The following is a 23,223-nucleotide window of genomic DNA, read 5'->3' as shown; positions in this document are numbered from 1 at the left end:
TGGGAACGATTAAGTGTGTATTTTGGGCTACCTTTAGTTTGCCAACCTGTTCATTCACAGACGTGCTAAAACTGCATCTTTATGTTGTCATCCATTTTGGCACAGTTAGATGGAATGAGGATGGCAAAACTCATGGAATACGTATGGTGGTTGTTTCCTTATCTGTACCCCTTTTTTGAATGACCTGTGTGATAGTACATATGACACTCGTACTGTATGTCCCTGGAAGATGACAATCTTGGCCTTGTAGTTAAACAGACACTGAAAACTTTCTTGGCTAGTCTTCTCAAAGAATTTTGTCTCTGGTAGTTATAATGTGAATGCCAAGCAGCAATTTGGAGAACTTAACTTCATTTGAATCCTAATTACTACTTGGTTTCTTTCTAGAACAATCTGCATATGCTTGTTAGAGATGCTATGTCCATTGGTATAATATTTCCATGCCCAATTAAAATTGGGATACACAATGGGATTTATTTCTAAACTTGATTAAAACTGAAAGTTAGCTTATGTTTTGAAACTTTCAGGTTTTTGGATATTTAAATTACCATTTAAAAGCAGTTTCTACAAATAGTTACTTTGGTTTGGTTATAAGGAACACTATCTTGGGGACATGTAAAACCGGAAGAGGGGCCCTTTCATGAACAGCTGTTTAAAAAGTGCTCATTTAAATGAAAGCTAATGCAACTTTTTGTAAAACGCTATTTATTTTCATCAGTATTCAACAATAAGAAATGATGTAGGGCTGTCAAGCGGTTAAAAAAATTAATCATGATTAACTGTGCTGTTAAACAGTAATAGAATACCATTTAAATATTTGGATGTTTTTCTACATTTTTTAAATATATTGATTTAAATTACAAAACAGAATACAAAGTGTGCATTGCTCACTTTATTTTTGATTATAAATATTTGCACTGTAGAAAAATACTATTTCTTTTGTTTTTGTTTCACCTAATACAAGTACTGTAGTGCAGTTCCTTTATCATGAAAGTTAAATTTACAAATATAGAATTGTGTACAAAAAAACCTGCATTCAAAAATAAAACAACATAAAACTTCAGAGCCTACAGGTCCACTAAGTCCTACTTCAGCCAATGGCTCAGACAAACAAGTTTGGTTACAATTCGCGGGAGATAATGCTGCCTGCTTCTTGTTTACAATGTCACCTGAAAGTGAGAACAGGCATTTGCATGGCACTATTGTGGGAGGGGAGGGATAGCTCAGTGGTTTGATCATTGGCCTGCTAAACCCAGGGTTGTGAGTTCAGTCCTTGAGGGGGCCATTTAGGGATCTGGGGCACAAATCTGGCTGGGGATTGGTCCTGCTTTGAGCAGGTGGTTGGACTAGATACCTCCTGAGGTCCCTTCCAACCCTGATATTCCATGATTGTAGCTGGTATCACAAGATATTTACATGCCAAATGTGCTAAAGATTCATATATCCCTTCATGCTTCAGCCATCATTCCAGAGGCCACATGTCCTTCCAGATGATAGGTTCTGCTCAATAATAATGAAAAGCAGTGCAGACCAACACATGTTCATTTTCATCATCTAAGTCAGAGGCCACCAGCAGAAGGTTGATTTTCTTTTTTGGTGGTTCAGGTTCTGTAGTTTGTGCATCTGAGTGTTGCTCTTTTAAGACTTCTGAAAGCATGCTCCACACCTCCTCCCTCTCAGATTTTGGACTGCACTTCAGATTCTTAAACCTTGAGTCAAGTGCTGTAGCTATTTTTAGAAATCTCACATTGGTACCTTCTTTGCATTTTGTCAAATCTGCTGTGAAAGTGTTCTTAAAACGAATATGTGGTGGGTCATCATCTGAGACTGCTGTAACATGAAATATATGGCAGAATGCGGGTAAAACAGAGCAGGAGACATACAATTATCCCCCAGGGAATTCAGTCACAAATTTAATTAACATATTTTTAAAACAAGCATCATCAGCATCAAAATGTCTTCTGGAATGGTGGTCGAAGCATGAAGGGGCACATGAATGTTTAGCATTTCTGTGGCATGTAAATACCTTGCAACGCCAGCTACAAAAGTGCCACGTGGACGCCTATTCTCACTTTCGGGTGACATTGTAAATAAGAATCAGGCAGCAGTATCTTTCGTAAATGTAAATAAACTTGTTTGGCTTAGTAATTGACTGAACAAGAAGTAGGACTGAGTGGATTTGTAGGCTCTAAAGTTTTACATTGTTTTGTTTTTGAGTGCAGTTACTTAACAAAAAAATCTACATTTGTAAGTTACACTTTCACAATAGAGATTTCACTACAATACTTCTATGAGGTGAATTGAAAAATACTATCTTTGCACTGTAAAAATGATAAAAATATCTGTAATTAAAAATAATATGAAGTGAACACTGTACACTTTATATTCTGTGTTGTAATAGAAATCAATATATTTGAAAATGTAGAAAAACATACTAAATATTTAGTAAGTTTTAATTGGTATTCTGTTTAAAGTGTGATTAATCACAGTTAATTTTAATCCGTTAATATTTTTGAGTTAAATCGCGTTAACTGCAATTAATCGACAGCCCTAAAATGTTGTCATTCTTTTCATCACTGAAACTTTTCAGACATTTGTGTTCACAACTCAAGCTGCTTCTTTTTAATAAAACTTTGTTTGGCCTTTGTCTTCAATAAGAATGAGTGTTTTGAGCATGTTTGAAGAATTTTAGATTAGAAACATCATTAGATAGTTGTATATGGTGTGCACATGGTATGTAATATGCACTGAGATGCAGAGCTCCAGCTACATACATATGATCTAAAAAGTAGTAGCTCTCAACCCGGGGTACCCCTGGGGTTACATCAACTCATCTAGATACTTGTCTAGTTTTACAACAGGCTACATAAAAAGCACTAGCAAAATTAGTACAAACTAAAATTTCATACAGACAATGACTTGTTTATACTGCTCTATATACTACTGTACACTGAAATGTAAGTACAATATATATATTCCAGTTGATTTATTTTATAATTGTATGGTAAAAATGAGAAAACAAGCAAGTTTTCAGTAATGTGCTGTGACATTTTTGTCTGATTTTGTAAGCAAGTAGTTTTTAAGTGAGGTGAAACTCAGACTCCTGAAAGGTGTACAGTAGGCTGGAAAGGATCAGAGGCTCTCAACTACAGTATAAACCAATGAATACAGTAGTTCGCCCTTTGTTTGCCTGCTGGTCCACCTTAACCTTGCCTGTTCTTGACACTGCCTGTACATCTGTCCCATATGGTTATGTGAATGCGTGAGGGCTAAATTTGTGCATTCTGTGCTGTGCGCTCTTGCAGAGTGCACAACTTGAATTTGATATCTTTGGGGGGTACAGGAAAAGAGTAGAGCCTGAGCAAATGGTATCAGAAGGTCCATCTTAAAATGAAGGTTCATAAAATCTTATTTAGACTCATAGAAGGACTCTGACACATCTGGTGTTTTGCTGAGGCCAGATTCTAAATCTTGCATGCTGTATAGGTTGTACTCTACTAAAGGACATAGATTATCAAGCCAAATTTTGCATGCTTTATCTAATAATGGCATGTTCAGATAAACAAGTGTCCAAGTATAGAGAATTAGTAAAGAGTAACTTCTGCAGAAAATAATTAAGTTAAGGATGGAAAACAAATTCCAGTAAAGTTCTCTTAAAGAACACTAGGCCATATTCTGTGCTGATGTAAAAGGCACCTTACCTATTTGATGGGGCAACTTAGACACCTAACTGATGTGTAAATTGACATGTGCAAACCTCCAGTACTGTGGGTTCATCTGGTTAAGGGTATCTAAATTGATGCCCATGGATGGCTCTGAAAAATGCATCAACTGCATGGGCAAGGAAGTACACCTCTACCCAGATATAACGTGACCCGATATAACACAAATTCGGATATAACGCGGTAAAGCAGTGCTCGGGTGGGGTGGGGTGGGGTGGGGGGGGGGCTGCGCACTCTGGTGGATCAAAGCAAGTTCAATATAATGTGGTTTCACCTATAACACGGTAAGATTTTTTTGGCTCCCGAGGACAGCGTTATATTGAAGAAGAGGTGTATACAGCCCTGTTGGAAGCTGTGGAGGACAGTGTACAGCATTGCATGGTCAAACTTCCATCAGCCCAGCAGGTTCCCTAGGAATTGAGTAAAACCAGAGGGCTATAGATATTTGAACAATTCTGGTGTTCAGTGGACACACATTCCTACATACTACAGATGGAACTAGCTAGATGGCAAGAAAATCATGGCATTTGTGGCAATAGAACATTCTTGCACCAGAGGCAGCTACAGCATTGCTGAGCAGTGTGTGGTGCAATCATGGGCCATGTAAACTACCTTTGCAGAAGCTCCTTTTCTTTTATATATAATTCTGCAATCCATATGGCCTGTTAGCTTGCCATGAGCAGCTACTTTCCCTGTCAGTCTTGATAGTTAGCCATGCCCACTGCTACACCTGAAGCATCCTGTGCAACTGCAGGATACCACTTTCAGATTACATGCTCCATTGTGTTTATTTTACATGTATCTTAATTTACATTGTGCTTAGATGATGTTTACAAGATTTTGCTCACCTAAGCTAAAAGATTCTTAAGGGCTAGTGAAAACTATTGGTTATATATTTTTCCTTGGGACGAGTGGGGTAGAGTGACATTTTTTCTTTTCTGGTAAATTTGTCCTGTTACTGTTGCTAGTTTGTTAATCTCATTTTTCGCTCCTTAGATTCCTTAAAGGATCTGAAGTTTTAAACATTAAGTAGGATATAGGCCCATAATTGCACAAATTGGCCACGGGTCATGAAGGAGAATGTCTGGTTTTACTGTACCCTGGAGTATAAACAAATAAATGAAAATGGCTCTTTTACAGTATTTCTGAAAATGACTAATATGGGAGTTCCATTTTATTATCTAGATGGTAAAACAATGACCTAAACATGCACCTGCTCTATTAAAGAAAGGAGTACTTTGAAGCATGGTTAACTTTGTCCTTCAAGTGATGCCTAATTCTGAGTGAAATACTTGGGGGTTTAATATATTTCACAGTTGATAATGAGATGAAGATATTTAAATGATGAAATGTTGGGTTTCCAAATCTAGAACAAAAATGAACGAAAAAGATACTTGTTTTTAATGTCAGCACTTCAGTGCCTCATTTGGTGATGGTTGAGTTCCTGTAGTTGTTTTTACTGTCCAGATGGAGGCAGTTTCGTGCAAGGCTGGGTTACTGGTCATCTGCACAACTGCTTGTTTACATTTTGACAGTGATATTTTAAATTTGGAAAAATAGAAACTTTTTTTCAAATGAAAGCTTAAAATTTCAGGAAAGGAGAGCTCTCTTAGCACTTGAGGATCTCCCTTTTTTTTTTTTCACCCATGATTTTCTTCTCTCCGTGAGAAGATAGGTTGTTCTGAGAATTTCACTATGTTTCAGTGAGGTATTTGCAATCTGTTAAGAAGATTATCCCAGTATGCAGAATAGGCAGTTCTCCCAGCCCCTTATGAACACCACAAAGGGTCAGGACTTCATTAGGCTACTGAAATCTTAGCCAGTGAGCCCACAAGGTGACGTTTTCTGAAAACTTTAGGAAAACATAGACACTGGGTTAAATGGAAGTGTCAGATGCATTAACACTTCTTGTGGTGAATGCTGTAATTTGCAACATAGCTAAATTATAATTGCTCTAAGAACTGTTACTTTTAATTTCTTGTCTCTTGTGTACACAGTTCCATTCATAACATTTCATAGACTTTTGCATTTAGGGCATTTATATGACAGTGATGGACATCTAAGAAATGTGTGCAATATCCTTTTGTTTAAAAGGAAGACAAAAACTGACTGCACATGTCAAGCTAGCATAGTTATGTATGTGATGTGACACTCAAATACAATGAACTGTTGTCAGCTTGTACGTAAGCATCATGCATTCAGTAAAGTGAGACTGAAAGTAAAAACTTCTGTTAAATAACAGACTATTGAAACTGCAGAAATGGTTATAAATTAGTTTACTCAGTTTATTTGCATTTAATTTAGCTCAGACACTGACGCAACGGCTGTTCTCTCAAAGTCTGCCTGGGTAGACAGCCGATCTAGCTCTGCCTGAACTAGAGCACTAAAAATAGCAGTGTGGACCTGGTGGCACAGGCAAGCCACCTGAGTGTAAGCCTGCCTGACCTTCTAGAACAGGGGTCGGCAACCTTTCAGAAGTAGTGTGCCAAGTCTTCATTTATTCACTCTAATTTAAGGTTTCGTGTGCCAGTAATACAGTTTAACGTTTTAGAAGGTCTCTTTCTATAAGTCTATAATATAGAACTAAGCTATTGTTGTATGTAAAGTAAATACGTTTTTAAAAATGTTTAAGAAGCTTCATTTAAAATGCAGAGCCCCCCAGACTGATGGCCAGGACCCGGGCAGTGTGAGTGCCACTGAAAATCAGCTCGCATGCCGCAGGTTGCCTACCCCTGCCCTAGAATCATATTTGGGTGGCTAGTCCATACCAGCGCCCTTGCCGCAACATGCACACTGCAATTTTTAAGGTGCTAGCTTGAGCAGAGCTAGCATGTCTGTCTCCTAGGCTCCCAGCTGCAGTGTAGACATACCCTCACTTTCTTTCTTGTGCATGATTAGGAAGGTGGTGTGTGCAATGTTGGCTAAACTTCAGTGGAGGTTTAATTCTAAAAAATTTTCAATGAAATCCTTTCTTTTAGGTTTTGTATGATTTCTTATATTAGTGAAATACAAATTTCTGAGCTCTTTCAATTTAGTACATTTTCATACATGAATCTGATTATTTTTAACCTGTGTTGCAAATAATGTCTAAGATTACTATAAGTTACCGATTCCCATACTTTTTAATAAGTAAGTGTCTTGTGAGCCACCAGTCATTGCACTGATTGTTTTGCGGACAACAGCTTTTCCTGTTCACGATCACATAACATCCTTGTGGCAACTGCTTACATAAAAAAGTGATATGAGAAAGAAACATGAAATTCTAAGTGTCTTTTAATGAATTTGGCAACTGGAAATCAGGGGGCGCGACCAACACCACTGACCAGTCAGCCAGCTATCTATTGATGACACTTTGGGAACTTCTGATAATATAACTGATGTTTTTTTTTCTCCCTCTCAGTTTACTTTATGTATTTGATAGCACTTTGTGCCTAGTCAGTTTTGCTATTTCCCATTTGGGTCCCAGCCTCAACTGGGCTTTCTTGGATCTAGTGCAATATCACTGTTTCGCTTTTGTGCAGGTCTTTCAAACAGCTACGAAGGAAGATAAACCTTTTTTAAAAAAGATAAAGTGCAATACCATGAATATTGCCGGAGACATTTAGGTGTAGAATTTGAAATTACTTATATTTTGTTTAGATGTCAGGCTGATGGTGTGACATTCTAGTGACCTGTGTGGGTTTATTTGAATGTCTAATCAATTCAATTAGCATAGGTATTTTGATGTGTGGCTATCAGATATGTGCATTTGATGAGCCTTGTAGCCGGCAAGGGAAATGATGACATATTATACATGTGCAAAACTACTTACTCATTTTGGCTATCTCAACCAATATATTAAACTTGGCAAAATACTCATTCTTCAGAGGGCTACGTGTATGCCAAGTTTCAACTTTAAAACGGAAGTTTGAGTTATTAGAGAACACAAATGTTTGAAAATATTTCCTGAAGTGTGTAACAACACTATTTTTATCATGCTTGTAAAAAAGTAAACAGCTGAAAGGATTTTCTTTAAATATTGTGATGAAAAATTCATCTTTGGGTTGAGAACAAGCATAGGATATTTCAAAGGGTAAATTTGCTGGTTGAAAATAGAAGCTTAAAATGGGGGGCCTTTGGATACACAGCTGTAGCTCTTTAGGCCAGTGTTAACTAATGTGGCATCTCCTATGTATCAGTGAAAAATTCTAAGTCACTTCTCTAAAGTGAATGTTCTTGGATATTTGCTATATTAAGTCAGTCAGTCCTGAGAATAGATCTCTTCCAAAATGTGTGATGTGATATTTGTTTTTCTTTTTTTCATTTTTCCATTCTGGGTTGGGTTTTTTTGTAAAGTACAACAATGAAGAAACATACGAAGAAATGTTGTTCATTTTAACTTTTGGCTTGTATGTATATGTAAATAATTACAAAGAATAGGTTACATAAATAAGCCACATTATTCAATAAAATAAGAAATGTGCTTACTACATACAAGTAAAATGCATCTTTATGCAGTGAAGTCCAGGCTTGAATTCTGGATAAGCTTATAAAAGGTACAAAACTCTCTCTTCTGACTGGCCATACCATCTCTGGCTATGATCTCATCTGAAACAGTGCCTAAGCACGATGCTGAAGGGTATGTGTTCTGCTGGAGAACATAAACTTTCTGCCAAGATGTCAAAGGCGGCCCTGACCACATGTGATTTTACAAAAAGAAACAGTATCTTTAACAGAGAAGGAAATGTTAACCCTGTTGTCCTGCCTCAATTTACCTTCTATTTAGAAGAAATAGGTGTGATAATACTGAGATGTTAAGGCTTTGTTTGTAAAATATCTGGAGGTCCAGAAATGCAAAGTACTTGTGACAGTGCCTTGCAGTCTTGGGTCCTCTATCATTTTGCCTACAGTAATACATTCAGGAAAAGGAAGCAGCATTTTCCTTGCCCTTTCCCCATATGCATACTCTCACTTTACCATTCTTCGCTTTTTAAGAGGTCAGATTAGCTTCCTTTGAGTGCTCCAGCTAGTGGTATTCAGGAATGTAAATCAGTGTCAATTCTTCTTGGATTAAATAAATTTCTTGTCAGTTTACAGAAAAACACACCTGATACATATGTCATGGAGTTTTAAGTGGAGCTGCATGTAAATTACAGAGTATAGGTATATGTTCTGTGGTCCAAGGAATATTTCAACTCCCTTGCAGTTCCAAGTGTTTTCTCCATGTTGCAACAAAGTGTTGCTCTGCAAGACTGGATTTTTCCTTTCTAACTTCTTCCCCTGTGTACCCCCTTTCCCCCTGCTTCCTAAAACCACTAAGACCCTAAGAGATTTTGCTACACTTGCAGCTGTACAGTGCTGGGAGTTAAAGCTGTCTTCGTACAACTGTGTAGGGAAAGCGCTGCAGTGTGGCCACACTGACAGCTACCAGCGCTGCAGTGTGGCCACATTTGCAGCATTTGCAGCGGTGTTGGGAGTGGTGCATTATGGGCAGCTATCCCAGCATTCAAGTGGCTGCAACGTGCTTTTCAAAAGAGGGAGGATGGGGTGGAGTGTGACAGGGAGCGTGGGGGAGACAGAGAGTGTGGATTTTTGGAGCTGACACTGTGTCAGCTCCCTGCCTTGCAAGTTCTAAGGACTGGAAGATACACAGCACCAACCTTCAATCATTTTAAAAGTTTCAACCCCTTCCCCCACCCCTCTCTCATTCACTAAATGCAAATAGCCTTCAGACCAGATAAGCAGCTGCTCCAAAATGGACCCCCCCTCCCCCACTCCAGGCTGCTTCTCTCCTCAAGCAAACACTAGGGGATCCCCTCTCCCTGCCTCTGTTCCTGCCAAACAGGAGCTGTTTGTTTTTAGATAAGCAGCTCCGGGAGCCCCGAGTTCACAACAAAACAAAGAGAGGCATCACAACAAAACAGAGTGTTATCTTTACTTAAAAAGCATTATGGGAAGCTTCCGGAGGTCAGTTACAGCGTAGTAAGATTAAGCACTGTTTACACTGGCACCCCAGCGCTGCAGCGCTATAGTCGTTATTCCCCAGGCCGAGGTGGAGTACAGCCAGCACTGTAGCCAGGGAGATACAGCGCTGTATGTGCCTTGCCAGTGCGGACGGGGAGTAAGTTACAGTGCTGTAAAGCCACCACCAGCGCTGTAACTCTCAAGTGTAGCCAAGCCCCTTGTCTACACTGGCAATTTACAGTGCTGCAACTTTCTCGCTCGGGGGTGTCAAAAAACACCCCCCTGAGCGCAGCAAGTTTCAGCGCTGTAAAGCGCCTGTATAGACAGTGCACCAGCGGTGGTAGCTACGCCCCTTGTGGAGGTGGGTTTTTTTAGAATGCTGGGAGAGCTCTCTCCCCGCGCTGCGCCGCGACCACACAAGCCACGTTAAAGCGTTGCCAGTGTAGACTAGCCCTAAATAAGTAAATTCCACCACAGGTGTTGCATACAATAATGTGTTTAAACTAAATGACCTTGGCACTTCCTCTCTGTGATCATGGGTTAGAAATAAATGTCAGTTAAATGATGCTCTTTGGCTTACTGCTGCTGTGGTAAAGGGAGGATCTCAAACTCTGGTTTTCCCAGCTGTCATTTAAATGTTTTTTGATAGAGATGTGGCATCAGGTCTTAGACTCTGCCCTATGGGAGAAAAAAAAATGAGTTCCCTTAATTGAGGTAGAGGAACAACTTGAGTTGCTCCTCCTCTTTAGGGGAAAATTGACTTTGAATTCTGTTATGACCCTAATTGTGTCAAGAGGGAAAACTGGGAAGAAATTCCACTACATGTCACTAGTTCATGTAATCATCACTTAATGGCAGTGTCCATCCGTCTTTGAGTTTGATCCAGTTATGCAAGAAATTATTCAGAAAATGTATTCAGTGGGAAAGTGGAGTTCTTTCTTCAGTTGACTGAGTCAGACTGACCCATGGGTCTGAACTCTTTCAGAACTCTTTCAAAGCCATGTCCATCTCTTGTGGCACTGAACATTCAGTGCAAGGCTGCTTAAAGGTTGGACTGGCTAATAAGATTTAAGAAGCTTCTGTAGTAGACTCTTCCTGGTGACTGAGAGACAAGAAAATGTTCTTGATTCTCCTCATCTACTATATTTATGCTTGTTAAGCTTTTGGTGATTAGATTTTAATACTAAGAAAGTGTAATTTTTATGTGCTGAAAGAGAATAATGCATGTGTGTAGTTAGTTACTAGGGAACAGCAGAGGTAGTTGAAAATACTCCTACTTGAATGCTCTAGCTAACGTTAGGCAGTGGCTATAGTACTCTAGTTGGAGATGGTAAACGTGTGGTGTACTTTACCCTGCTACTTTTTAGAACAACAAAAGAAAAATTATAAAGGCCATTATTACTGGAAATAAGCCGTTATATATTTACTTGTTTGGTTTCTTTGTCATACTTTGGTTTCAGATTCATAATATACTGCTTTATTTTGTGAATTGTAATTGTTGCACATCATGAATTTTTAGCTATTGCAGTACCGTCTGCTTTATGCATGTTCATGTCTAAAGTGACTATAATTCCAGTCTGCTATTGCATTCTACTTCATCCTGTTTCAGGAATGGCGAAATTTGAAACATAAAGAGGATCTGACACCATTTCTGCGTGATTGCAGCTAATTAGCTGTTACCCATTGTATTTAGTATCAACATCAAACTTCATGTTGAATTCTGTAATTTAAGCCCTTCCATCAGGGAGCTGTAAACATGATGGGACACCTGCTATCCAAAGTGAGATATAAGAGACTAGTATTGGGGAACACGCTAGTGAAGTTCATGGGAAGTGCCGCCTTCGCTGCTGTTAGTGAGTGTGAGGTGTGTGGGGGTTTTAAAGAAGGATGGTTCAGTGCGTGGGGCATTAGCTTAGGACTTGGAACCTAGGTTGGATTTAAGTTACTGCTCCACCAGATTTCCTGTGTGACCTTGGCAAGTCAATCACTCTGTGCCCCAGTTGCCCATCTGTAAAATGGGGATGATAGCCCTGCCCGGCCTCTTGGGTGTTGAGGATAAATACATAAAAGGTGGTGAGGCAATCAGATACTGCAGTAAAAAGCTACCATACAAATACCTAATACACTTATAGCAGGGTGCTGTCTTTGGACCCTTTTTTAGGTGCTCCATCTTTTACATCAAATTCTGACTCAGAGTCTGAAATCTGAAGTTCCAACACCCCTCCTTCCTTACCCACATTCTTGCCTTTTCAGCAGCTAGAGCTTTATCTGCTCTCACATCTTCAGAGCCTCTTGGCTGCTGTCAGAGGGAAGGGAGGAGGTCTCTGCTATACCTCTTCCTTAGCAGACGTTGGAGCTGCTTTCCCAAGTAGTAGCAACAGCCGTGTGAAACTGACATCATCCATGACATTTTCACTGGTGTTTGACATAGAAGCCCTAAGGTTGATCAGAATAAACTTCATTGAAGCAGGCTGTGCACATGCCACATACACTGGGTACTGTCATTATACTATATTTAGTATTTGATTAGGTCAGGTTAGCAATATTTTACATATGAAAAAGAGGCAAAGAGTCCTGCCCTGTACCTCAAGGAAGTTTGTGTCAGCGCAAGGAGTAAAGGGATTCCTAACGTTTGGTACAGTACTCAAGCCATCCGATTGTTTCTCTTTTCCAGTGTTTTTCATTGGCACTGGTGTAATAGGAGCAGCTGAAATTATTTCTGTAGTGACTCTTTATATTGGACAAAATCTGTTGGATAGAGAAGTTTTGTGAAATGCTTTCTTCCTTTAGTCTAGAATTTTAAGTACTCTTTGGCAGAAGTTTTCTGTTACAAGGATGCACTGATATGCAGTCTGTTTGCTGTTGGATCAGATGATATTCTGACTTACTGAATCACTATAAAAATAATGAAATACAAAGTATTGTGCTGCTGTTTTAAGTGGCAGCAGCCTTAAAGGGGAACTGTCAAAGCATACTTTCCAGTTGAATTTCCAGTGTTTCTGTGATACTTTCTTTATGCTGTTAAACATTTAGTGGAGCTAAAAATTGAAGTCTCATCTAAAAGTAATTAAATTTTGAACAGGTAATATTTGTGTGACCTAGGGATCTCAGGGTGCCAACTGGCAGAGGGTACAGGAGGGGGGTAGGCATCCCCTGTGTTAGATGTATGCTTAATAGATCACCAAAAGGTGATGTGAAGTCTTACTGAAAGCCAGTAGCCTACTTGTCATAATCACTGTAAAATGTACGTATAGATAATATTTAATTTATATATCTATATTGAAAATTGTGTTCTTAAGGTCTGGGAGTTAAGGCAGGTCACCCAGAAGTGACCTCTGGGTGACATGCCTCAGACATGTACCTTTCAGGCAGGAGGTAACAGACGCTTATCTCCCTGTCTGGTCATATGTGAATTGTGTATTGTCTGCCTCACAATGGAGGCCTATTTGCATACTGAGCCTGGTGCTAGCCAAAAGGTTGCAAAATCTACAAGAGAGAATCTGTAGGAAGAAACAAAGGGGGGTGGGGGGAGGTCTGTCTCCTTCTGTGTTCCCTTTATGCATGAAAACAAAGGCTGGGACTTGTTTATTTTGGGAGGCAAGGGAACAGGCTAGGTCCTTCATCCAGAATAGGGGTCGGCAACCTTCGGCCTGCGGCCCATCAGGGTAATCTGCTGGCAGGCTGTGAGACGTTTTGTTTACATTGACCGTCCGCAGGCACGGCCCCCCGCTGCTCCCAGTGGCCGTGGTTCGCTATTCCTGGCCAATGGGAGCTGTGGTAAGGGGTGGGCCGGTGCTGGCCACCACTTCCTGCAGCTCCCATTTGCCGGGAATGGCAAACCGCAGCCACTGGGAGCTGCGGGGGGCCGTGCCTGCGGAGGGTCAATGTAAGCAAAATGTCTCACGGCCCGCCAGCGGATTATCCTTATGGGCCACATGTCAAAGGTTGCCAACACCTGACCTAGAAGGAGACAAGCTTAACTGCATGTCTGTCTCATGAGAAGAGGCTCACAGCCAAACCTGGCTGTAAAGTTCTTCAAGGACTTTGGGTATGCATTACTTTAGCAGACATGAGTGTCGAGTTAATTCAGTCTAGGTTCTGCAATGAACGTTCTGATTTTTATTTTATATGTAACCACTCTTTTGTTTCCAGTACTACTTCTTTCTTATTGCTAACCTATCAAGAAGCAGCAGAGCAGGGCCTGTGAAGCCTTGAGGGGAGTGCTAGTGTTACCCATGGCCACTAGGGTTAGGGAGCTGACCCCAGGCAGGCACAAACAAGGCTTCTTTACGCTACTGGCAGGTGGTAGCAAGGTGCCTCACAACCCTGGGTATACCCCAGGAAGTATCACAGTGGCATAGTTGGCAGGAACTACACCCTTGCTGGTTAGCCAAGGATCACGCTCCACACACTTATATACCAGATAGCGCAGATACAAAAAGATTTAAACGTGAGAAGGTTAGAAACAAGTAAAGAAAAAGATTTCAGTTTATTTTGGGTAAGGGAAATAGAAGAATGGCGAGGACAGAATGGGTAAGCCAGAGACATGCTAAGCATACAAGATCCCAGTTGGGGAAAACTGTGTGCAGACCGTGACTTGGAAGCTACAGGAGAAACCGGAGAGGGGATGAAATCTCTACTCATGGAATATCATAAACATCAGGGACAACTGATTAATCCATTGAAAGTGCCTGTGGTCGAGGGAGGCATCGGCTTAAGAAACCAGCCTGGCACAAATCCCAGTGGGGCAGTCCTGCAGTTAGAACTGGACAAGATAGAGATCCAAAAGCTGGAAAGAGAGAGCTAGAAAGCGGGGAAACAAAGCAGAGTGCCCAGGACAGGGAGATGCTAGCAGAGAAGCGAAGGTGATAGCCACAAACCAGGCTTCCTCAAGCTAAGGGCATGTGGTGGCAAAGTGCCTCACAATCCTGGGTACCCCCGGGAAGTCTGAGTTCAGCATGGGTTTATATGGTCTCATCTAAGTGTTTTGTATCAGTTCCAAACTGTACTGTCAGTTGTTTCTTAGTGGGCACTTCACTAGTTTTGGATTGGGTTAGTGCTGTGTTCTGAATCTTTTCATAAGTTTGTTCTTGTGATATGAATGGCATTGCATTTCACATGGAAAATTCATTATAGTTCCCCAAGTTTAGGTGAATACTGTTGTCAAGTGTGTTTAGACTATAGTTCCTGCTGAACACATTATGGCAATTTAAGTAAACATGTACATCTAAAAGATGAAACTCTTTAATAGGAAAGAAGAAAGATAGTTATGGCAGGTTTCAGAGTAGCAGCCGTGTTAGTCTGTATTCGCAAAAAGAACAGGAGTACTTGTGGCACCTTAAAGACTAACAAATTTATTTTAGCATGAGCTTTCGTGAGCTGCAGCTTTCGTTAGACTCTGCCTGTTGGTATGCATACTTCCACCTTTTCATGTTCTCTGTATGTATAAATATCCCCTGTCTGTGTGTTCCATTCTATGCATCCGAAGAAGTGAGCTGCAGCTCACGAAAGCTCATGCTAAAATAAATTTGTTAGTCTTTAAGGTGCCACATGTACTCCTGTTCTTTTTGCAGATAGTTATGGGTTAGTCCTCTCTAATATAATGGAGTGGTTTAAAATGTAACAACAGTACTATGTCAACACTTAATGCATCTTCAGCCAGAATTGTGAAGGAGGAAGTCGTGGTTACCTAGCACAAGTATTAATCTACTCCGTGTGAAACAGAGCCTTTGTTAAAAATGGTAATTATATTTAACAGGATGGACTCTGGTGCAGATGTCTGAAAATTATTTGGTGCTCCCTACGTTTGCTATTCCCTGAGCATGTTGAGTAGACATTCTGGGAAGCAGCACCTTCTGTTACTGAATCAGTACTGCTAATATGAAATGGATTGTTTGCAGCAAAATTGGCAGCTCTTTTGCAGCCATCAAAGCTTGTGAAGTTCTGAAGCTTAAGTAGATGGTTTTTAGCTGAGAACAATGAAGTTTAAATTTAATCAGTGTAAAATGTAAACAGATTTTTCAGCTTTCTAATTGTGTTTAATTTTTGTGTTTATGGGATTTTTTTTTCATCTTGGATATTGACATCTTGCTTATAAGCAAATACGTAATGGCCATTTATTCTCATTTCTTCTTTGTTTTATTTTTAGTGACATCATTTTATTACATTTTTCAAAAGTTTAATCCAAGTTTAAATATCCAAATAAAAGCAATTTAGCCAGGTTTATGCTCAGTGTTTGGACTCTCATAATTTACTTTCTATACCCTACTTTTATCAATATAGCAAATAAGTGTATTTTGTAGCCAGAGCTTTTTGTTCTAATCTAGTTTTGCTTTTAGTAGCAAGAATTTTTGATTCTTCTGTTTGCACAGTAAGATGAATATTTTCCTTAGCAACACACTTAGCTTGTTCCCAGAGGAGGAGGAGTATTTAAGGTTTGAATTTTACCTTTCTTTGTAGCATAGCGCAATGGTTTTACTTTGGGTTGAATTGTACATTTTGTCTGGTTTAAATTATAAGTAAAATTGGGTTTTTAAATAGAGAAAACTAGGTACCTTTAAGTTTGACTAATGTTGAGCTCATAATATTATCAGTACTTCACATTCTGTTGTCAGCTGGATAATCAGTTGGATCAAAAATGAGTCTAGGAGCAAGCTTTAAATAAAATAAAGCTGCAAGGGAATATGGGAAACTTATCAATACTGAAATCATCTTGGGAAAAGAGAGGAAATGACACATTTCACATGATCTGTTCTCTCAGGAAACAGATTTATGGTGTTTATGGTTGACCAAAGTAATTTAAAGGGGGAAAGCATCAGTTTATAACTAAAAATGGTCAGACTTAACCTGCTAATCTTCTTATACCACATTTATGGTCAAAAGGCTCTACTAGGATCAGAAAATTCAACAATTATTTTCAAACAACTTCTCAAATAATCTTGTGCCCATTGGACTAAAAGTCCTCTTTATTCAAGGTCTCCTAAATGTTCACTGGCTGAGTGGGCAGCCTCTTTCTAGGAAAAGAATCCTTGAGTGTGCAAATTTCTTGTAAAGAGATGAGAAAATCTTGTAATGAATCTTTTTGCTCCAAACTTTTTAAGAGGCTTTTAGCAAATTCAGAGCTTTTCATGAAACAGAACATAGAAAATGGGATTTTCAGCTGAGTTATCTTTCCAGTCTCCATGAAACAAGACTCTAGAAATCTACTCATCCTAATTATTCTCAAACAGCTAAGATGATCCTAGCCCAGACTTATTCTTGTGCTAGCCTGCCTGAATTGCAGCTTCTCTAGAAATCTTATTCACATTGACTTGGTCTGTGAAATCCTATTTGTTTGCCTTGATTTACAGATTATGAAAAACCAGGGCAGATGAGGTGGGGAGGGACGGACACACACACACACACACACACACACACACACACACACACACACACACACTTACTTTTGGGTAACACGTATTCAAATAGAGCAAGGTGGGCTGGTTTGGATTACTCCGTTTGTGGACTGGAACTCTTTTTCCTCCTTTTCGTACAAGTGTTTCACAAATGCCTTAAGTAAGAGCTTGACTTTCTTTTCCCCCTCGACCGCAAGTCAGAACATTGTGCTTGGTTGATAATGGTCAGGAGACTTACCCTAATGAATGCTGTCTTGAAAAGATTTAGTTAACTTTATCCCACAGCAAGAAAGGTCTTGGTAGAATTCAGCTTTTATTCTGGCTGTTTTTCAGACCTTCTAAAACATTAAAGAAATAGAGAACTTTTTATGAAGTCATGGTAAAGAAGGCAGAATCTGAGTAGAGTTAGATGCAGTTTATTTAAAAGGACAAAAGTAATTTGAAATCTAGTAAATTTATAATTAAAAGTACTTTTGGGTATTATACTTGCCACCTCTATGGTTTACGTAATTACATTTTTTTTATTAAAAAATTCTCTCCCGTATTGTGTGAAAGACCCATGCAAGCAGCTATCAGGGGAATCTGACTATTCTGAGAAAACATTGATGCTAACTATAGGCAAAATACTCATGTCAAATCACAAAATAAAATGAAAAATATGTTTAGACATTTTAGATGTTACTTGACAGTGGTAGGTAAAATTTCAGATGGGTACGGTTTTTATGTCAATGTCTCTTTAATACCCTCCAATATAGGTTAGTGTGGGATTTTAGAACCTATTGTAGGGGTTAATCTTTTTTTTACTTCTTTGAAAATAGGACTAGTGACTTTCTTTACTATTGTTTTGAATATTTTTGAGTCCTTCTGTAGTAAAGCCAAGGTTTTAATTTAATATACTCTGTTATCTGAGTTATAAACAATTAAAAGGGCTACAAAAAAGCTTCATGCATTAATATTCTCTTAATAAAATCTTTTTTGACCCCAACAAAATGAATGTGTAACATGAGCTCTAAGCAAAACTTGACTTTTCAGCCTTATTGCAGTTATCTAACAATATAACGCTCCTGGTATATAGTAGAACTTCTTCTGCTTGCATTCTTTCCTTCATCTGGATGTTCTATCTTCTATCTCAGTCAAGAAGGTGAGAAAATAACTTCTATCTTTTAAAAAAATATCATTCAGATAGCTGAAGAACCGTTAAGATGTCCTTGCTTCTCACGCTGCCGTTTCAAGATTGTAATTCATTGTCTGAATAATGGAGGCTCAAATTCCCTTTCTTGGGTCTGGCAGCTGACTAGAAGGATAGTGACAATTCTTAGAAAGTGACAAGAATTCCCTTCATCCATCCTCCAGTGGATTCTTTTTTTGAGTAGTTGTAATAAGTCAGATCATTGTCAGTATGCAAAATCTACAGAGCAGTTACACAGGACTGAATTCCTTCATTAAACACTATGTACTCTAGGTCTTCTCACTCACAGGTGCCTCCTTGACCACAGTTTTAGGGGCATATTTTCCCACCTTTCCTCCTTCATGATTGCCTTCTGCCCATATTAGTGTGTTAGGTGAATTACTCCTCCTATTGGGGTCACCTGACCCTTGTTAGGAACTTGTCACAAGGGATCTGGGAGTTTCTCTTCTCCCTCTGTTGCAGGCTTTGGAAACACTCTCTCTCCTGGTGCCATGACAGGGAGGAGTGGCTCATGATGCAAGAAGATGGCAAGTGAAACCTATCTCCATTTGAGTGTGGTTGACAGTGCCAGGCAGGCTTTCCCTACCTGCTGGATTGGTGACTCAAACCAAATTTTCAGGTAAGAAGTTATTCCTGCTCCTTGATTAGATCAGACTTAGCTAGGGTTACAGGAGAGAAACAAGAACCACTATTATCAGTGGTGCTAATTTACATAGCAGCTATGTGATTTTGTGTATGATACAATGAACTCTTAAGGTATAGCAACACTTTAGTGTAAACCCAGGATTAGAGGGACTCAACCCAGCTGATCCTGGGTTAGAGAACCCAGGGCTTTAGGGTCTACGCTGATTGTTAACTCCACGTTAACAAATTTTCAAACCTGTGTTCGAACCTGGGGTTCTGGCATCCACGCTGCAGCATGCAGACCCAGGTCAAACCAGTCAGATCCCAAACTACCTAGTGGCCTCCTAGAGTGTGGCTGCTCTAGCTATTTGACCATGGTGCACTGCAGGAAAACGTCACTGACCACCCTGCACTTTACAGGAAGTTTGAACAGCCGCTAACACGTTGTGCCAAGCACTCGGTTCGGTCTGTGATGGTTATAGCATCAGCAGCTAGTTTGAGTCTGCTATGTCTGTGTTCTGCTCCATCATAAGCTCTGTTAAGTGCCTTGGGTGGATCGGAAAACACCACCAAAATGTCCACCAGCACCTCAGGGAAACGGCCTGTTTCCTGAAAGCTCTACCTGTTTCCTGACAGGAGAGAAAGTTGCCTCCTGTTGGAATACTGGAAAGGAAAACCTCCTTGTGTTCTTCTGGCTTTGTGATTAAAACATTGAGCCATAGATAGCTTAAGTACTAAAATACACTTGTTTTTCTATTAATTTGGTTACATGTTGTGGAAGTTTTGATGGTAGTGACCAGTTCCTCCTGTTTTTTCTTTTCTATAAAATTAACACCATTTCCACATTTTTCTTATACAGAAACCTTATCAACAACGTTTGGGAGAATGGAACTTGGAGTCTTAATAGTTAAGATAACACATAGATTTACTGATAGATATGTATTCTGACTGGAGGAATGTGGGACACAGGCTGATGCATTTTGCATAATATTGCACAGGATATATGAAAACCACTATTATTGAAAATAATGAAATCCGAAACACAAAAATGACATTTAATGTGGAGGCTGAGAAGATAACTTTCTTTTAGAAGGACTCTGTAATCCATTGAGTACATGATTGCACTCTTACTCTGGTTCTAATGAACTTAATCAGGAGTATAAATCTAGTGTTTCAAGGAAAGTTCTGATATATCCTCCATACCCATTACTTTGGTGTGGGCACTTCCTATGCAGTCACATCTTTGCTTGCTCTACAAGGTCCTTGTGATCTGAAACTGTAACTTGTTGTTTCTACCTTCTTTCATAGGTAGTAAGTTTTTTGTTTCTTCTTTTTAAAATATTGGCTTTCTGCAGGTCACCCTAAAAATGGTGTGAAAATAGATTTTTTCACATGGGATCTCAAGAAGTATTTGACTCTTTATGTGAAAAATCCTTGAAGTACAACTGTTTTTCTTGAGTCTGGTGATATCACCCTAACCAAGATTACACGTTTTTAGTTGGCTAAATCCTCTAGAAACATTTGATGCTTGTTTATTCCCCCATCATTTAATTTTCACAGTGAGAACCAGAGGCTGTTTTTCAAGAAGTTTATTAAAGCTGTGGGACCTGACTACAGAGAGATCAGAGATTTGAGACCTGGTTTTATTAGTTTTCCTTCCACTGTCTTGTGATGAGCCTAGGAGAACTGTAGTAAAACTGAGGTGGGATATGTGATCCGTTTCAGTTTGTCAAGGGGATGGTGTTCCACTGAGAGTACTTGTAGTGGTAATTGTTCAGTGAAACCATTTTTTTCCTCCTTATATCTAGACTCTTGGTTTAAGTACCTTTTTGGAATTATCTCACATGGTTGTCCATAATTAACCAAATCTTAGCTTTTAGTATGAAGAAAATATCAAGGCTCTCCTCACCTTGGAGACTTCATTATATAAATAAGTGAACACTTGTACACTTAGACAATATGAAACCATTGGTTATTTCTGCAAATCTAACCCTTGCAACAGTCCTGAGTTTGGGTTGATGCGAGATCTTGTCATCCTAAATTATTTCCCCGGAATAAATTCAGTTGCATGTCTGCATAATCCCAGCTATACGTATAAAATGAGGGGGTCTAAATTAGTTATCACTCAAGAAAGAGATCTTGGAGTCATTGTGGATAGTTCTCTGAAAACATCCACTTAATGTGCAGTGGCAGTCAAAAAAGCAAACAATGTTAGAATCATTAAGAAAGGGATAGATAATAGGACAGAAAATATCACATTGCCTCTATATAAATCTATGGTACTCCTACATCTTGAATACTGTGTGCAGATGTGGTTGCCCCATCTCAAAAAAAGATGTATTGGAATTGGAAAAGGGTCAGAAAAGGGCAACAAAAATGATTAGGGGTGTGGAATGACTTCCGTATGAGGAGAGATTAATAAGACTGGGACTTTTCTGCTTGGAAAAGAGACAACTAGGGGGTGGGATATGATAGAGGTCTATAAAATCATGACTGGTGTGGAGAAAGTAAATAAGGAAGTGTTATTTACTCCTCATAATACAAGAACTCTAGGGGTCACCAAATGAAATTAATAAGCAGCAGATTTAAAACAAACAAAAGGAAGTATTTTTCTCACAATGCACAGTCAACCTGTGGAACTCTTTGCCAGATGATATTGTGAAGGCCAAGGCTACAATAGAGTTCAAAAAAGAACTGGATAGGTCCATCAGTGACTATTAGCCAGGGTGGGCAGGGATGATGTCCCTAGCCTCTGTTTGCCAGAAGCTGGGAATGCATGACAGGGCATAGATCACTTGATGATGACCTGTTCTGTTTGTTCCCTCTGAGGGACTTCGCATTGACCACTGTCAGAAGACAGGATACTGGGCTAGTTGGACATTTGGTCTCATCCAGTATGGCCATTCTTATGTACGTCAAGAATTCTGAGGCGGTGAGCATTAATTCTAGACTAATCTGAAAGCTAGTCCCTCAAAAGGTAGATATAATAAAGTAAATTAATAGATTTCAAGGCCAGAAAGGGGGGGGTGGAGGGGCATTGTGATATTCTGTTTTGACCTTCTGTAGGGCATGGACCATCGAACTTCCCCAAAATAATTCTTTGAGCATAACTTTTAGAAAAACCATCCAATCTTGATTTAAAAATCATGAGTGATAAAGAATCCACCACGACCCTTGGTAAATTGTTCCAATGGTTAATGTGGTTAGATGTTTGGCTGCATGTGTGTGTTCTCCCTGTGTGGTGCCCCAGCTCTGCGCAGACAGCTGGCACAGCAGACTTAGAGCGAACCGCCCAATGACCACAAGATCCGTTAAGGTACGAAGGCGCCAGGCCAGATTTATTGTTGACAAATCATGGTAATAGTACCTGACAGGCTCTGCGAGGATGCTAAGACATATGCACGTGACAATGGATGCAACTCTGTTCATGGCAGGACTTTCTATTCACTGCTCAGCTGGACAAAGATATTCCCTCTGAGATGCATCTTTATACCCTGATACAAACAAGTTACTACTGCCCCCGATATGTCTAGTTTTTACCCATTACCTTGTACATGGTGGTTCGATCAAAACATCTCTATTACGTACTGTCATCCTGACCTGATCTTTTAGGAGGAGTCGGTGTGTTCCTATTATCCTTGTGGAATGTTTTTGTACCATCCTTGATATCTGGATGTGTTTGTGTTAGTACTATGTGCTTAGCACTTCGTACGAATGTGTATTTCTTCAATATTATCCCTGTTCTTGTCAGATTTTGTGAGAAGGTCCTGCCTCATACCAGGCCTCTGATACAAGGGCTTATGTCTCAGGCTCTCTTCTTACTACAGTCCCCTGCTTTTTGTCTTTTTATGGGGAGAATGTTTACCCAGTTTATTAATTATTGCTGTGTTAGTGTTTAGTATTGATACCCAGACACTGAACAAGATTGTTTTGAATAACATGTGCCTTACTTAGGATGCAGTGTTACTGATCCCAAAGTGTTACTGCTACTACCAGGGAATTTGTTTACCCTGTTTGTAGTTACCATGTAACTTAATTTTTTTTTACCAATTGGGGGTTTGGTTTTTTTGGCCTTTATGTTGTTTGCTGCCATTTGCTTGTTGATATTTATTTGTGTGTTGGTTAAACAGTTTAGCAATGTTATGCACATTGTAAATGGTGTACAACAATACAACCAGAATTGCTAGAAGTAGGTCATGCTACAAAACATCCCTTCTTGAAGTTGGGTGGAGTGTTGTAATGCCCTACCAAGGTTCCTGAAAACAGGAAATTACTAATGTGACATCAGATTATCTAGCTACATTCCCATTTAGTTTAAATTCTGTATCTTCCAAAATCTTGCTTCCAAGTG

General features: G+C 39.5%; 1 protein-coding gene across 1 annotated transcript in view; it reads left to right on the top strand.

Moving 5' to 3' along the window:
* The window catches only part of TRIM33 (tripartite motif containing 33), a 71,563-nt gene that overhangs the window by 1,197 nt on the left and 47,143 nt on the right, over positions 1 to 23,223 (top strand).

Source organism: Mauremys mutica, chromosome 4 (genome assembly GCF_020497125.1).
Source record: "Mauremys mutica isolate MM-2020 ecotype Southern chromosome 4, ASM2049712v1, whole genome shotgun sequence".
Taxonomy (NCBI): Eukaryota; Metazoa; Chordata; order Testudines; family Geoemydidae; genus Mauremys; species Mauremys mutica.
Note: the sequence above shows the minus strand (reverse complement) of the source record. Positions and strands in the feature narration are given on the sequence as shown.